An 18,305-nucleotide genomic window follows, 5' to 3' on the forward strand; every position below is an offset into this window, starting at 1 on the left:
CCGGAGAACAATCCAAATGGTGGCCTGGCTGAGGACTGACCACCACGTCCACCCCTGCCTCTAGACACCCTAGAAGCTGTGCCCCTTTCCGCAGCAGGGCCACGTATGCCTTTTCTTGGTCTACCAGGCATATTTGTCACTGATGCGTTGGCAACTGTGTGCGGTGAAAAACGCACACTGCTATGCGACCCACAGTTGTCGCTGGATACAGCACAGCAGTTGCGGTTCACGCACAGTAGCAAAGCCTTTTGCACAGTGGACCTAACGCTTTGAACAACAGGCGTTAGGTTGTCACTGATGCGTTGGCAACTGTGTGCGGTGAAAAACGCACACTGCTATGCGACCCACAGTTGTCGCTGGATACAGCACAGCAGTTGCGTGTCACGCACAGTTGCAAAGGCTTTTGTACAGTGCACCTAACGCTTTGAACAACAGGCGTTAAGTTGTCACTGATGCGTTGGCAACTGTGTGCGGTGAAAAACGCACACTGCTATGCGACCCACAGTTGTCGCTGGATACAGCACAGCAGTTGCGGTTCACGCACAGTAGCAAAGCCTTTTGCACAGTGGACCTAACGCTTTGAACAACAGGCGTTAGGTTGTCACTGATGCGTTGGCAACTGTGTGCGGTGAAAAACGCACACTGCTATGCGACCCACAGTTGTCGCTGGATACAGCACAGCAGTTGCGGTTCACGCACAGTAGCAAAGCCTTTTGCACAGTGGACCTAACGCTTTGAACAACAGGCGTTAGGTTGTCACTGATGCGTTGGCAACTGTGTGCGGTGAAAAACGCACACTGCTATGCGACCCACAGTTGTCGCTGGATACAGCACAGCAGTTGCGTGTCACGCACAGTTGCAAAGGCTTTTGTACAGTGCACCTAACGCTTTGAACAACAGGCGTTAAGTTGTCACTGATGCGTTGGCAACTGTGTGCGGTGAAAAACGCACACTGCTATGCGACCCACAGTTGTCGCTGGATACAGCACAGCAGTTGCGGTTCACGCACAGTAGCAAAGCCTTTTGCACAGTGGACCTAACGCTTTGAACAACAGGCGTTAGGTTGTCACTGATGCGTTGGCAACTGTGTGCGGTGAAAAACGCACACTGCTATGCGACCCACAGTTGTCGCTGGATACAGCACAGCAGTTGCGTGTCACGCACAGTTGCAAAGGCTTTTGTACAGTGCACCTAACGCTTTGAACAACAGGCGTTAAGTTGTCACTGTATTTTGCTGCCTAGCAAGCACGTATACCTGCTGTGATACAGCAGCACTGTGCCACGTGCTCACTAAACAGAACCCTCACACTTTCCCTACAGAAACTAAATTTTCAAATCTAACTAATGTAGTACAAAGTTCCCTAACTACACTAGATATCCCTTTCCACTAAATAGAAAGCTCCATACAGCAGAAGACTGACACTGTCCCTTAAGTTTTTTTTTTTTTTTTTTTTTTTTTTTTTTTAACTCTAAGAACCAGCACAATCGCTGTATCTAACTACACTGGCTGTAAGCTAAATACAATTCTGCTATATGGAGCTTTAGAACCACTCGATATGTAGGAAATGTAGTGTAGCAAGCAGGAGTCAGACAGAACTGCTTCAACTCTCTTCAACAGGCTCTGGATAACTGTGCTAGGGGTTAGGCGGGGCCATCTTATATAGTGTGGGGCGTATTCACTCCTGATTGGCCTCTGGTCCCCGTAGTCACTCCAATCACGTTCCTAGGAGACTCCTGCCCCCTCATTGGCTTTTGCAGACGTTTCTGGGCCAATCACGGGCTTTTAAAGCCCAGTTCCTGTCCCAGTGCATTTTGGGCGGTTCTGGTGGCCGAATACCGAACTTTTGCCGCAAAAAGTTCGGTATTCGGCCGAATATCGAACATCCAATGTTCGGGTCGAACCGATGGTCGACCCGAACCGTTCGATCATCCCTACTCATCACCACTATACTGCTATATACATCTATCACTCCAGGAACATCTTATTGAGTGTGTATATTTGTATGCTGAATCAGACAGACCACAGTGATGAGTCTTGGGAGTTGGAATTGGTATTTCAACGTATCTCTACATGACTACTGAGTGGAGTTTTTCTGCAGCTGCAAATCCATCTTGTTTCAGAAAACGCAGGAGCGTTACAATAGCATCGCACATAGTAGGTCATAAGAAACCAACGTTTCAGGGCCTTGAGGAAGGGACCCTTTGAGGTCCCAAAATGTTCCTTCTTCACAATGAATATGTGAAAGACAACTATTTGGAGTGCTGGGGATCTTGTTTGGCACAGTACTATCTGTAGCAGATAACTTTGAGCACCACCTAATAACTAAATATCAATTAGGGATAATACTGAGTATACTCCCCCCTACCTTTTGGCATATCTTCTATACCTTTAAAGAGGATTTAAAATAGTGTTTGGATGAACGCTTTCTAAGGTCATTCAAGTGGACTAAAGAATTAATGAGAAATATCGGTATTGCTCGGTCTCTTTGGCCCTAACGAAGCCTTATGCGAAACACGTTGGCTCATTGAGACCCTCAAACCGAATGTCATCAGAGACTCCTTGCGTCAACATCAGCTTGAAGCATGTATTTCTCCCGCTATAGGGAATATATTTCTGTGCTGCGTTTTTAGACTGTTGGTGAATATATGGGGGACTTTTTTCTTTTGACCCTCATCTATACACATATTTTATTCAATAAACTGAATTAATTTTAGATGTTTGTATCCTGGTCTTCCTTCTCCCAATTGGCTTCACAAACCCCTACTTTTTCTGTGTCCTTGGTTTTGTAAAATATATTTTTTGGGGCATGGGCCGACCCACACGGTAATTTTTCTCATAAATATCAATTGCTGTGAGTACAGCTTCTATTTTGTCTTTTTTTAGGTCTTGTCACCCAACATCAGTACGTGATGCAAATGGAGACAACTCCATATTAACCACTTGCCGACTGCTCACAGTATATTTACTGCGGTGGTCAGCCCCTCACAGGCAGAGCGACGTAGTACTACGTCGCTAGCCTGTGAGGGTCTAGGGAGCGAGCGCGCGCCCCCGCTTCCGCGCGGTCACGGACCCACCCGCGCGTGTGCCCGGCGGACCCGATGTCCGCCAGCCACTCTGCGATCGTCGGTGCAGAGGGAGAAAGGCAGGCGGCTGATGTAAACAAGCCGCCTGTCATTCTCCCCTGTGTAGGAATAGTGATTATACGGTTCTACTATGTAGGACCGTTGATCACTGTTCCTACACCTCAAGCCACAGCCAATCACAGTTAGAATCCCGCCCCTAGGGACACACTTAACCCCTCTCTCTCTCTCTCTCTCAAAAAAGTTAACCCCTTCACTGCCAGTGTAATTTTACAGTAACATTGCATATGTATAGCACTGATTGCTGTAGAAATGTCACTGGTAACCCCAAAAGTGTCAAAAATGTCAGTCAGGGGTCCGATCTGTCCGCCGCAATGTCGCAGTAACGCAAAAAAAATCGCACATTGCCGCCATTACGCGTTAAAAAAAAACAACAAAAATGACAAAAATCTTTCCCTTTGTTAGTGAACACGATAACTTTTGTGCAAACCAATCAAAATACGCTTTTTGCGATTTTTTTTTTTTACCAAACATATGTAGCATAAAACAAATTGGCCGAAAATGTTAAAAAAATTTGATTTTTACATTTTTTTGGGGGGAATTTCATATAAAAAAATGTGAAAAATATTGTTATTTTTGGAAAATTGTCGCTCTTTTTTTGTTTATAGCGCATGATCAAAAAATCACACAGGTGATCAAATACCACCAAAAGAAAGCTCTGTTTGTGGGAAAAAAAAGGACGTCAAATTCGTTTAGATACAGCGTCGCACGACCGCGCAATTGTCCGTTAAAATCACGCAGTGCCGAATCGCAAAATAGGCTCTGGTCAGGAAGGGGGTAAAATCTTCCGGGGCTTAAGTGGTTAAAGAGGTTGTAAACTCGTTCAAAAAAATTTTTTTTTTTTTTTACAACCTGCAAGAGAAAGACATAATGAGCTAGTATGCATCGCATACTAGCTCATTATGAAATACTTACCTTAGAACGAGCCCCCGCCATGCCGCTCTCTTACCTGTATGACGAGCGACATGTTCAGTCGCCCGTTTTCCGGGATCGCGGCATCCGGCCATCTGATTGGCCGGAGCCGCGGTGACGTCACTCCCACGCACGCGCGCGGGAGCCGACGGTCACGGCACGGGGCTCAGAAGGAACGGTACGATCAGCCGTTCCTTCAGAGCGCATGCGCCAGTGACGTCACTGGCTGCATTAAAGGTAAATATCTCCTAAACCGTACATGTTTAGGAGATATTTACAGTACCTATAGGTAAGCCTTATCATAGGATCACCTATAGGTACAACTTCCTGAGGAGGGTTTACTTCCTCTTTAAGGCCCAGGATTTTGGAATGAGATGTTCATCAAGCTCATGTAGGTGTGATGGTCAGGTGTCCATAAACATTTGGCCATATACAAAAGTGTGCTAAAATTCTACGCTTTTAAAGTAGTCTTTTTTTCTTTTTATTACAGAGGCTCTCCATCTTGGAAGAATTGGCATGTACATAGCCTATAGGCCCGTGGGTCATTCGGCTCTCCTCTTGGTAAGTACCCCCCCGCCTGTCTTTGTATAAACAGTTGCAGTTTTGTCTGATGCATTGCTTTTGCTGCACCTACTTAAAGCTGAACTCCAGGTGGATATCGAAAGACTAAATTCAACTCTGCATTCTGTATTACGTCCTTAAACTTATTTATTTTTTTAATGCAAGCAGGGTAAGTAACTGAATTTGACTTGGTATTGGCCTCCTGCAGGCCTTGTATAGCAGAGCTAAGACTGGGGGAGGGAGATGCAACACAAGGAGCCGTGTTGCAGTGCAAGGAGCATGCTGATAGGAGGAGAAGGCAGAGTGATAGAGAAATGAGCTCATCACTGTGCCACTTCTTCTTTTGATGTCCAATCGTAGGGTGGGGGAGTGTAACGCTCCTGCGTTTTCTGAAACAAGATGGATTTGCAGCTGCAGAAAAACTCCACTCAGTAGTCATGTAGAGATACGTTGAAATACCAATTCCAACTCCCAAGACTCATCACTGTGGTCTGTCTGATTCAGCATACAAATATACACACTCAATAAGATGTTCCTGGAGTGATAGATGTATATAGCAGTATAGTGGTGATGAGCTGAAGAGACAGGTATGAACAGGGACAATAGGTGAACAGCACTTGAGAGAAATGTTCAGGAGAGTATAGATGGTAACAGGTAGGATGCAAATAGGTTAGCAATCATGTATGGTAGTAGATGGTAGGATAGCAGATGACATACAGGAGAGACTAACCCAGTGCAAGGATAGATGTTAGTAGGCTCAAGAGCTAGCAATCTAAACAACAGTGCAGATGATAGTAACAGTCCTTAATATGCAGAGCTAGATAGTGTAAGCTTAGTAGGTAGGTTATGGAGGATTCCCCTGCGGGGTACTTATCACTAATAGCAAGCAGTAGTAGAGAGGTTCGGTATGAGCGAGTGATCCGGTAGCGGGATACAGGGATCAGCAGCGAGGTTCCGACAGCGAGGTACGCTTGTAAGCATATGAGCTTCAAGGCAGGTTGAACGAACATGTGAGTGAGAACGCTGGCGGTTGAAATAGCCGCTCTGCGGCGCTCAGTGATGACAGCATCGGTCTTAAAGGTGTATGCGCACCTTACCAAAAGAGAATGGTGGGACGCATACATGAATGGGGAATGAAATAAAGGGTACCAGAGGTACCAGAACATTACAGGGAGGGGGACAACCTGTATGTGTTACTGAACTGCAACAGAGAAACTCAGGTTTCCTGCCCTTCCAGAGAGGGCTGTGCTGTGTGGCAGAGCTGTGTACATCTCAGAACTGGATGGGCAGAAGTGCAAATTTTTGGAGCAGGGATGACAGCTACTTTATATGTATTACATTTTTTTTTTGCCTGGAATTTAGCTTTATTGAAAATGTATAGTGCAATTTCAGTTTATTTGATGGGTTGCTTGACATACAGAAGCAATGCACAAGCAGTCAGTTACTTCCTACCCTTTTCTCTAGGACTGTCCCAGTTGCAGAGTTTCCAGGAAGTCAGAAAAGTTGTTTGTGTGTGATAATAAGTGTGCACACAATGTTTATAAAATGTTGTTCCTCTAAGAGGCCCAATCTTCCCATTCCTGGGGGACTGGACTGGGTCATTGTCTTTATTGCAGGTCTGGAAATTCTGTAATGTAACGAGAATTTAAATTGAAGCACCACACCACTGCTAAGGTCCAGATACAACTTTATTCCATTAAAATTCAGGGGTACATTTTAAAAAAAGTATCCAACGCGTTTCGGGGGTCCCAGCACCCCTTCATCAGAGCTTGACTGGTAGCAATATGAACAAACCAGAAGTGAAGTCGTCCTACAATTGTATTATTTCCAGTGTGAGGCCTCATCAGCAGCTTGTTTGTAGTCACTCCTGAGCTTCTCATTAGGGGAGGACTGGACCAGGGGACAGGGGGGCAATTCCCCCCGCCCCCCCAGGCCATTCTGATGCCCCGTTAAAAGGCTGCACTGCTTCTGCCACAGACATGCCTAAAGTTTTCTGGTGAAGAGAAGTAAAAACTCTCTGCCACTGACCTATGTAGTGCGGGTTGAAGACAAAGACAGAGCGCAGTCGTCCCCCAGCATGGATGGTGTAAGCTGTGTCTGAACAAAGGCCAGTTCAATGCACCAGTGGAGACTCAACTCCCCCCAGCCATCCCAGATTGAGCTGTCCCAGCCCCCCTCTCCCCCCCCCAACCTGCTGGCCGGGTCAGGAACCCAGATTTCGCCGGTGAGTAGAGAGTACCTGGAGTGGACCTTCAGCCTGGAATGGGGGTCAGGGGGAGGCCGGGAAGAGGAATAGTGGGAGTGGGGCCGATTCGCTTCACCATGGGCTTCTGGTTTGTACTTGCCAGCTGGGCCGAAGGTTGCCAGTCATCCCCTGCTTCTCATGGACGTAACATAACATTGTGCCTAATGCAACTGTGTATGGTCGGTTAAGGAAGGTCGGAGGAAGGACGATGCCAGAAGTATTGCCGTGTTAGCTACTTTTAATTTTTATTTGTGGGTTTAGTTACTTCTTAAAGTTGACCTTCAGCCTTCCCTTCAGTCTTGCACAGTTGTACCGGCTTCTCTACTGGACTGAAATGGCTTACTCGGATTTCACTGCACACTTTGAGCTTCTCACCATGTGCATTAGAAGCCGCAACAAGTCAGGTAGACCCTGCCCCATTTCCGTGTTGGAGGATGTCCTCCCCATCCTGACTGTCCATGGCCCAGCCCCTTTCATTAATTGGATGTCAGTTCTTTCAATCATGAAAAGTTAGCATCACATGTGGGTGTTCAAAAAAACAGTATTTCTCCTGCGCTCAAGTGGTATGCAAGAAGGTGTGTGGTCTTTGTTAACACCACCTAAGGTCTTGCCGCACCCTCAGGACCAAGGGTATCCAAATACACTGAAAAACAACAAGAGAAGGGCGCACCGACCTTGTGCATTACCACTAAAAAGGTTTATTAAAATCCAAAGAAAGCAACATACATTGTACTCACAAACATATAATAGTTGCACACATGTAAAGATATTGGACCCAATCGCTTTCAAGACAGCCCGGATGTTCCTATGGTGCTGGATGATGTGATGGTATCCACATATAGCTGGCTGACGTGTTTCGAGGGAGGACCCTCTTCCTCAGAGCCAAATAATGCTACTGAGCCACCATTGCATTTGCGACATGTTATATAGTCAGTCTGTACCGCCCACCACACTCCACCCGGCCCCACAGGGAGCAAAGGTCAAGGGTGTGTGTAACTGGGATGGAATTTGTTTATGGAAAGTCTGTGAAGCCCATCAGGGGCGTAACTACAGGGGTTGCAAGGGTTGCAATTGCAACCGGGCCCCATTTTGCAGGGGGCCTGTGCGGCTCCCCTGTACACCTGGATAGGAGGGGCGGTGGAGGCAGCATGTAGAGAAATCACTATCCTCCTGTATCCTCCTGTAGCTGCAGGAGGAAAATGGAGGAGATTGGTTCCTCTGTATGCTGCCCCCGCCGCCACTCCTATCCAGTTCACTTGTGTTCTGCTGTCTCTGGGCCCCTGTGTGCTCCCCTGGTCCCCCCCCCCCACTGTGCTCCCTCCCCTCTCCTGCCGGCTGCTGCAGGGGATGAATCACAATAGAGAACCAGGAAGGGGTCGGTAAATACGTAATTTACCAGCTCCTTCCTTTTCTGAATGGACAGAGTCATAGTCAGTCACATTGTAAAAAAATAAAATACAATGATAAAAAATAATACAATTAAAATACTGTAGTATGGTAAGCAACGGGTTAAGTTGCTGTCTGCAAAATGTTACAATTATGTATATGTCTGGGAGCTGGGTGTGGCTGAAGTTAGTTGCATGCTGATGTGCAGTGAATAAAGAAGCAACCTGTACAGCTTGTCTGTGTTAATACACTACATTTTGGCGACGAGGATGGCTAGCTTTCTGGATTTACCGGCTATCGGACCGTTTGATGTGTCTGGAGACCACACTAGTCTCTCACAGCGCTGGGACAAGTGGAAGAAGGGATTTCAGCTCTATGTTATAGCCACAGGAGTGACTGCACCTGCTCAGAAGAGAGCCATGCTGCTGCATCTAGCTGGACCTCAAGTTCAGGACATTTTTGAAACCCTGGGAGCAACAGGGGAAGATTCAGACTATGAGACAGCCATGAATAGACTGAGTGAGTACTTTGAGCCAAAGAAAAATATTCCCTATGAAAGATATAAGTTTAGACAGGCTGTGCAAGAACTGGGAGAAACCACAGACAGTTATGTGACTAGGCTGAAATATCAGGCAAAGTCTTGTGATTTTGGGACTGTAACTGAGGAGATAATCAGAGATCAGGTCATAGAGAAATGCACATCTGTGCACCTCAGGAGGAGATTATTGAGAGAACCTAGTCTCACACTTACTAGTCTGCAGGAGATTGCAAGAGCCATTGAACTGTCTGAGCTCCAGGCTCTGCATATTGAAACCCAGAACACTGCATCTGTCAATACAGTCTCAAAACCTACCTATAATAATAGGAATATCTGGAGTAGGAAAGAGAGTTTTCCAAAGAGGACTTTACATATCACCTGCAATAAATGTGGCAGGGCGGGACACACAAGTCAGGACTGCACTGTGGAACAGAATAAAATGTGCTATGCTTGTGGAAAGACAGGTCATTTTGCAGCTGTGTGTAGAAGTACAACCAGAGATAACAAAACCAAAGGACAATCTGCACAAGTAAATGTTATAGCTGAGGATAAAGAGAGTGCTCCTGACTGTGAATTTATATTCTCCCTGTGTTCTCTGCAAGCTGGGACATTAACCATTAAGATTGGAAATACAGATGTGTCAGTGTTGATTGACTCTGGAGCTACATGCAATGTTATGGACTTGGCTTCTTGGCACAGTCTTAATGGCAGAGAAAATCACCTTAAATTGTGTAACACCACTAAACAGATTTATACTTATGGCTCCAGTACACCACTGCAACTTAAAGGCAAATTTTATACCTCTGTTCAAACACATGAGACTGGTCCTCCATTGCAGACCGAATTCTATGTTGTAGATGGCACAGGGTCGCCTCTGCTTGGTCGTCAAACCGCAATGGCACTAGGGGTGTTACAGATTGGCCGTGATGTAGGCAGCGCAAGAGTGAATATGGTGTCTCCTGCTATTTCTGCATTGAAAGAGGAATTTAAAGATTGCTTCTCTGGGTTTGGAAAATTAAAGGATTTTCAGTTGGAGCTTCACATTGATCCACATGTAAAGCCTATTGCACAGCCAGTACGCAGACTTCCTTATAGCCTGAGATCACCTGTTGAGCACAAACTGGCAGAGCTGCTAGACCTTGACATTATTGAACCTGTGGAAGGGCCCACTCCGTGGGTATCGCCGTTAGTTGTACCAAAGGGCACAGATATTCGGATTTGTGTGGACATGAGATGTGCTAACCAAGCTGTGCAGAGAGAGAGACATCCAATTCCCACTATTGAAGATGTTCTGCATGCAATGAATGGGGCAAGTGTCTTCAGTAAACTGGATTTGAAATGGGGTTATCATCAGATTGAATTGACCCCAGCATCTAGAGTCATCACTACATTTGCAAGCCATAAAGGTCTTTTTAGATACAAGAGGTTGATGTTTGGCGTATCGTCCGCACCGGAGGCCTATCAACATGTGATTCAGCAAGTGCTACATGGTTGTGAAGGCACGCATAACATTTCTGATGATATAATTGTGTGGGGAACAAACGCACAGGAGCACGACGAACGTCTCCGTGCAGTGCTAAATCGCTTGAAGGAGAAAGGGTTAACATTAAATGAGAAGAAATGCACATTTCAAATGAATAAAATGACTTTTATGGGCCATGTGCTGTCTGACAGGGGCATTGGTCCGGAGGACTGTAAAATTAAAGCTGTGTCTGATGCCAGAAATCCTGAAAACCCTGCAGAAGTACGCAGTTTTCTTGGGCTAGTGAATTACTGTGCCAAGTTTATTCCAGATATGGCGACTGTCAGTGAACCTTTGAGAGTGTTGACTCGCAAAGCAGTCCCGTGGAAGTGGGGCTTTTTGGAACAAGGTGCATTTGATGAACTTAAGAGACGGCTGACTTGCGCCACAACTTTGGCTTATTTCAATCCTACTGCACACACCCAAGTTATTGTCGATGCTAGCCCTGTGGGGTTAGGCGCCATCTTGGTTCAGAGACAATGCACAGGCGATTACAGGCCTATTCAGTATGCAAGCAGATCCCTCACTGATGTAGAGAGACGTTATTCTCAGACCGAGAAAGAAGCTTTGGCTGTTGTTTGGGGATGTGAAAGGTTTCACACCTATCTCTACGGCCTTGATTTTGAAATCATCACAGACCACAAGCCTCTGGAAGTGATATATTCGCCACTCTCAAAACCATCCGCCAGAATTGAGAGATGGGTTCTCAGATTGTTACCATATCGCTTTACAGTGCGGTACAGACCTGGACCGACTAATGCGGCAGATGCACTTTCCAGATTGCCTCAGTCTTCTGCACCTGTTCATAACCTGGCAGAAGAGTACATTCGTTTTGTGGCTACTAACGCCATGCCTCAGGCATTGACACCGCGGGAGGTTGAAGAATTGTCATCTGTGGATCTGGAAATTGCTCGGTTGAGAAAATGTGTAAGACAAGGGGTTTGGGTGGATTGTGACCCAAGCTGTCACAGAATCAAACAAGAGCTGAGTATTGCAGGACAACTAGTTCTACGTGGCAATCGTATTGTGATGCCTAAAGATTTACGGAAACGTACATTACATTTAGCCCATGAGGGCCATCAAGGCATTGTACGCACCAAACAAAGATTACGTGAGGAAGTCTGGTGGCCAGGAATTGACAAGGATGTGGAACGTTTGGTTTCTTCATGTCGAGCATGTCAGTTGGTGGGCAGCAAACCTAAACCAGAACCAGTAACTCACACTGTTCTACCTGAGGGACCATGGGAAGATTTAGCCATTGATCTGTGCGACATTCCATCTGGACACCATCTTTTAGTTGTTGTGGACTATTATTCAAGGTGGCAAGAGGTGGTAGTTCTCACTAAAGCTACATCATCAACTGTAATTGAGGGGTTGGAGAGCATTTTTGCATCTCATGGGCTGCCTAAACGGATTGTGAGTGATAATGGTGCCCAATTTACTTCTCAGGAATTTCAGGATTATCTGAAATCAAATGCTATTGAACATCATCGTACAACTCCATACTGGCCACAGGCTAACGGGGAAGTGGAACGCCAGAATCGAACCTTGCTGAAAGCTTTGCGGATTGCTCATTTAGAGATAAGAGACTGGAAAAAGGAACTGTGGCGTTTTCTTTTGGCTTATCGCACAACTCCGCATACTGTCACTGGCGTTAGTCCTGCGGAACTTCTTTGTGGTCGCAAATTCAGGAAAAAATTGCCAGACATTGGGGGTCCTCCTACAAGTCAGAAACCTTTTCGGCATATTGATGAGGAAAGGAAGATCCGGGCTGAACAGTATGCAAACCACCGCCGCCATTGTCAACCTAGTGGCCTTCAACAGGGTGATAAGGTGTTGCTTCAAAGTGATCGGTTTAACAAACTGGCTCCGTCCTTTGAACCTGAGCCTTATGTTGTAAAGGAGAAAAGAGGTACTCAAGTGGTTTTAGAGGATTTAGATGGACACACAAAAGTGCGTAATTCCTCATTTGTGAAGAAATTTATTGAGTCAGAAGGTCAAGTATCGGAAGATGGCGAACAGGCAAAGAGTAGTGATGATACTGCCAGTGATCCAGACTTCAATCCACAACCATCCACATCGGAATGGCCAAGAGAAAAACGAGCAACAAATCCACCGGCCTACCTTAAGGACTATGTGTATAGTCAGGAGTTTATAGTTTAAATTTTTAGTTGTTCATCCATGCATTTTGTTAATCTTATTAATACGTTGTGCATGTTATGTTTTATTCAAAGAGAGGAGGGAATGTAGTATGGTAAGCAACGGGTTAAGTTGCTGTCTGCAAAATGTTACAATTATGTATATGTCTGGGAGCTGGGTGTGGCTGAAGTTAGTTGCATGCTGATGTGCAGTGAATAAAGAAGCAACCTGTACAGCTTGTCTGTGTTAATACACTACAAATACCAAAAATTAAAAACTACTGACACCAGTGGGTGAACTTCCAGGATCGCAGGATCACACTTGCGACCGGGCTCTGGCATTCCACCACCGTGGGGATGCCCCAAGATGGCAGGAAGGGGGCCCACAGAACTTGTGAAAGGATCCCGCTGCGGGACCGTAATAAAGGGCCCCGCAACGAGAGTAAAGGGCCCCAGGATCAGTGGGAAGAGCCCCAGGCTTGAAGGGAAGGGCCCCGGCCAGGGGTCCAGTGGGGGCCCTTCATGGTTTCTTGCACCAGGGCCCTGAAGGTTCTAGTTACGCCTCTGAAGCCCATAGTATCAAGGGACCATGCAGTACAAACCAACCACAGACCCACACCAATTCCAAATGCTGATGGTAGCAATAACAAAGATAAACTGTTAAACCAATGTTACACACTGAGAGTAAAAACTAATTTTAAACATAGTTAATATTATGAGTCATTATCAGAGCTGGCAACCCATATAGGAGCCAGGATTGATTTATTAAACTTTGACCTCAATTCCAGAGGCGCACACATACTGAAATATATGACCACAATATATGCATATATAATAAAGAAAGGTGTACAGCTCCATACAGTCCGACCTTGATAGGATTGCAGAATATTGAGGGTTCTGTTGAGCTCACTCCAAAAATTGAACCGATATCGATCTGTTTATCTGCACAGCGCAACATCTGTGCCCCCAGCCACATCGCGCCGGCCTGGAACGCACGCCTGGCTCATAAATCTGGAAGCGCAGGCGGATCTGCGTTCCAACGCCCAGCGCATCACTTCCGGGTGTACCGCGGCGCCACTTCCTGTGGCATCCGAGATTGCCACACACCATGAATGACAGCCCCAGAGGCCAACAAGCATCCTGGTGCGTCATGGATGGCCACATCAGCCCGCCCTCGCCTGGCAGATGCACACAGGAAGGCGACATCGACGTGGCTCCCTAGTCAAAGGACCGAGAACGGCCTGGCGAGACACACAATGTACTACAGACCCCTGAGCTGCAGGAACCCAAGATGGGGGGACCAACAGGCAATTATATGCAGGCACATACCCAATCAAAGTCTAAACTTTCCACTGGCTTCCTTATTAGTGCAATGATGCAGTAATACTGTAATCTGACACCAACAGGTCTGACATAAAATTGAAAATGAAAAATAATAAATGATGATAATAATAATAAAAAAAAATCCAAAATTCCAATGATAAAAAGTAATAGTAAAAAGGTGTGCAATAGGGTGTGCCCCAACGGCCCACATGTGTGTACAAGGTAGTGGACCTCCACCTGTGTACCACTGCACATGCGCGGTCGCCCCAAGAGGTGCGGTCTCATATGTGCATGCATTCATAAGGATTTTTTTTTTTTTTTTTTAAAGCCCATGGTGTGTGAACACACCCAAAAGACTTGCACCCTGTGCATAAAAAAGTGCCCACACACAAGCGTGAAGAACACAAAAACTGCACAGGCTGTGCGGAATGGTCTGGCCTCCGAAGAGGTTGGACCCTGACCCTGATCCCCCGGGGCGCAAGACTCCTGACAGGGACTGAGGTACTTCCAATGGTCTGCCTTGCCGAAACCAGGCAAACCCCGTTCTCTAGAGGGACTGCCGAAACAGCCCTCCCCAAGTAGTAGGTGGGGCTCACCCGAAGGGAGGCCCCATGAGAGAGGGCGAACTAAGCCAGAAGGCCATATCGTCCGCCCCCCCCCCCCCGAGAATAAAAAATTCCTCCGGTCCGAGCCAAAAGGGCTGTCCCAAGAGGCAGGTGTGAAAAAAGTGTGTATGGTGCAGTGATCAAGGTGCCGAAAAACTCAAGGCGAGCTGCCCCTCACCAGTGAGAATTAAGGCACCCTGGGCTGCCACCCCAGGGGCACATACACCACAGGCTTTTTTTCGGTCTCGACCTCCGGCCAGACCTGGTGCAGCCCATCCCTACCAGGAGGCTTGGAACGTGGACAGCATTAGGGGGAGCCCGCCTTCAACTGGGGAAAAAGTCCCCCCTGCAAGGCCAGATTCAACCCAGGAGGAAAGGCCCTCCCACCGCCATCCCAATTCCTTACCAATTACATCCAGGAGCAGTACTAACCGGAAATTGGTGAAACCAGCTTTCTCGCTCCCTTCAAACTGATAGGGGCGGATCCCATTCAAATCAGAAGGCAATGGACCCATCTGGCTTTCTCTGACAGTGCCTACTTCCCAGTCCCCCAGATTCTCCTGAGGCGCCCTGGTTCATTTCAGCTCCTGCCCCTACTAACCTTCAGGGTCCATACCAACTGATAAGAACAGATACTGCACTTGATCTTAGCCAAAAGGCCGAGAAGCGTTCATAAGGATGTCGCAGGTAAGTTCGGCTTAAATGTAATGCACAAGGTCGGTGCGCCATTCTCTTGTTGGCGTTGTTTTTCACATGTGGGTGTTACCTAGGGTGATCTGCATACAAATTCAGTCTGCCTAGGAACGCCCACTTCTTCAGACTATCATCCAGTGGCGGCCCGTGCATAGGGGGCGCCGGAGCGCCGCCCCCCCTAAAAAAAAAGAAGAAAAAAAAAATAGAAAAAAAAAAATGACAAAAAAAATAAAGTTTTGAAAAAAAAAATGACAAAAAAAATAAAGTTTTGAAAAAAAAAAAAAAAATTGGGTTTGCAGGCCTATGCGCTCGGCCTGGTGGATATGGAGGGGGGGGGGTGGGGTTTACGACCCAGAAGAGGCGCCGATTGGCTGCCTTCTGGGGACGTAACCTGGGCGCAGCCAAAAGCGCAGCGCCACCCCCACCTTCGTGATATCCTGGCTGTGATTGGTCCAGTCTCCAGCCTGGACCAATCATCATCCAGGACATCGCTGACTCGCAATGGGGGCTGACGCACGCACCGTCACCGCCCATCTCCTTCCCGCCGCCCGGACCGGAACTGAAGACAGAAGACTGAAGACGAGGACGTCCGCGCTGCTCGTCTCGGTTCCCGGAATCCCGCCATCCCGCCGCCGTCAGAAGGTAAGTGATTGCAGCCGGCCTGTACCATCACCTGTGCCATCCCTATGCCATCACCTGTGCCATCCCTATGCCATCACCTGTGCCATCACCTGTGCCATGCCTTTGCCATCACCTGTGCCATGCCTATGCCATCACCTGTGCCATCACCTGTGCCATGCCTATGCCATCACCTGTGCCATGCCTATGCCATCACCTGTGCCATCACCTGTGCCATGCCTATGCCATCACCTGTGCCATGTCTATGCCATCACCTGTGCCATCACCTGTGCCATGCCTATGCCATCACCTGTGCCATGCCTATGCCATCACCTGTGCCATGCCTATGCCATCACCTGTGCCATGCCTGTACCATGACCTCAAAGTCATGCAATTTTTTTACCGCGTTTTTTTGCTGCGAAGCAATACCTATTACATTTTTCTTTTTGCGCCCCCCCAAAAATTTTGAGCACCAGCCGCCACTGCTATCATCCCCCCCCCCATCAATGCATTTTGATATTTGCATAACTCCTCCCAATAGCCAGCCCACTGTTTGCATAAGGGACGCGGCTTCTTGAGAGGAGAACTGAGGTAGGGTGCTGTGATATTTTCATAAAGCTATGTACAGCAAAATATATAAAACGTGCAGCACTGAAAGGAAGTGATAATTATAAAATAAATCACTCAAAAGAACAAATGAATGATAAAAAGTGAATACAAAAAATTATTCCCAAGTGCAAAAGTCCAGGGTGATGTGTGTGATCACAGTACGAGCAGGGAAACAGTAATATGCGCTCACCAGAAGGACTGGACCCAAAGTACTGTGTAGTAAATGGGTCAAACGGGCTCACATGGTATAAGGTGGGTCTCCAAAGCAGTGCTGCAACCTCGGATGTTCCAGTATGCAATCACAAGACGAATTAAGTAGGATGAAGACTCTCATTCACCAGATGACATAAAGGGATAAACCAAAACGAAGCAAACATAGTGTAAATCCGCTTAAAAAGATTTATCTAAAAATAAGGGAATACACTTACAGACATCCAGGGATATGAGCACACAAATTGGACGCATAAATCAGGCTGATTTTGGCATGGGCTGACGCGTTTCGTCACAGATGACTTTAGCAAAGGTATTTGCTGCTTTGTTTTTTACAGCTATGTACAGCACCCTGTTGGCCGATCCCACCAGCCATAATTTACCTGCATTGCATAGTTGTCCAGAGAGACCTCGTGCTCATTACATTGGCTGAATGAAAGGAGCATTAGGTATGTAATGAAAACGAAGAATTTTATTAAAATATAACATTAGCATGTTGATGAAGGGGGAGAGAAGAACCAGGGAATGGAAAATATAGCTAATAGTGTGTTTTTTGTCAGTATAGAGTTCAGCTCTAATTATTTATGTGAAAAGCAGAACAATTTTTAGTTTTGGGTCTTTTTAAGAAGTAAAGTATGATAACTTGGTATGACACTTTCGACACCAGGTGTGCTATAAAATATTCCTTTTTGTTTCCCCAGCAGTGATAGAGGAGGAGATCGGGACTTCCTGTTTGTCTGCGGCTGATAAGTACCATGCAGGAACTTTAAGCTACCCATCCAAGATGGCCGACCATCATTTGGTCACCGTTAACACAAAGTACAGGTGACCGCCATTATGCCCTGTAACTAAGTATTGGACTAGTTACATACTGTATGTCTTGGCTTTGTAAGACCAAAATCATCATTCCCCTGTCAGAACTTATAAAACAAGTTATATATTTGAAGAAGACATTGGAGTACTGTAGGTGACACTTTATTTGCACTAATAAGTGCCCCAAAAATCGCTACAATTGACTTTCAGAAGAAATATCTGAACTTTGGTTGGCAGAAATGTGAAACTTTATTGTATATAAAAAATGGAATTTATAATCTGTTGTATTGTAAAATAAAATGTTCCAGTTATTTAATAAAAAAAAACATTTTATGTGTTATAATCCGTAAGGACCCCCTGCATCATGTTTTTTTTTCTTTACTTCCTCTTATCTTATATGTTTGGTTGGGTTGGGTTCTGTTCAAAGGGCATACCCACTCACCCAGGGAATAAAGCCCTAGGCATCTGCTGTTCCACTGCTGCACACCACGTCCAGCACCACCATCTTCCTATCCTACATCATCAGGGTAGCACTTGAGGAGGGAAACCTTTGGGGGCCTAGGCAAGAATAACATTTCCCTGGCTCCCACAGCCACCTGGGATGCCCATGTCAAATATCCTAGGATGCATCAAAGGCTCAGAAACTGCAAAGAAAAAGGGGGACAAGCTTCGGGGTCCAGATGCAAAAACCCAGAAGAGACAGCTAGCCCCCTGAAAGGTCCTCCTTCTCCGATGCTGGTATGGAGTCTCTAAAGTCTCCTGTGATATCTGCTGTGGATATCCTAGAACAGGGGTGTCATACTCAATTTCATCATGGGCCACATCAGCAAAATGATTGCCCTCAAAGGGCCAGTTGTATCTGTAAGACTAGATGTCCAGAGTACCCTTCCCCTCCTTACACCAGATGTCAAGAGCACCCACACCATCAGCAATGAAGAGTACTCCACCCTCCCTTACATCACAGTGCTCCCCCTTGCTTTGTGCTGCTGAT

The 18,305-nt window shown here is 46.5% G+C and overlaps 1 protein-coding gene across 2 annotated transcripts in view; it reads left to right on the top strand.

The window, feature by feature from the left end:
* LOC309545541 (putative nuclease HARBI1) overlaps positions 1–17,616 on the top strand; it is a 59,194-nt gene extending 41,578 nt beyond the window's left edge. For both annotated transcript variants that reach the window (XM_082244753.1, XM_082244752.1), the window contains exons 4-5: positions 4,544–4,614; positions 17,203–17,616. The gene's annotated coding sequence lies outside the window, so the exon portion shown is untranslated. The remainder of the gene's footprint in view (positions 1–4,543; positions 4,615–17,202) is intronic.
* Positions 17,617–18,305: the final 689 nt, after the last annotated feature.

The sequence above is a fragment of the Pelophylax lessonae genome (genome assembly GCF_965119305.1).
Source record: "Pelophylax lessonae genome assembly, chromosome: 2".
Classification (NCBI taxonomy): Eukaryota; Metazoa; Chordata; class Amphibia; order Anura; family Ranidae; genus Pelophylax; species Pelophylax lessonae.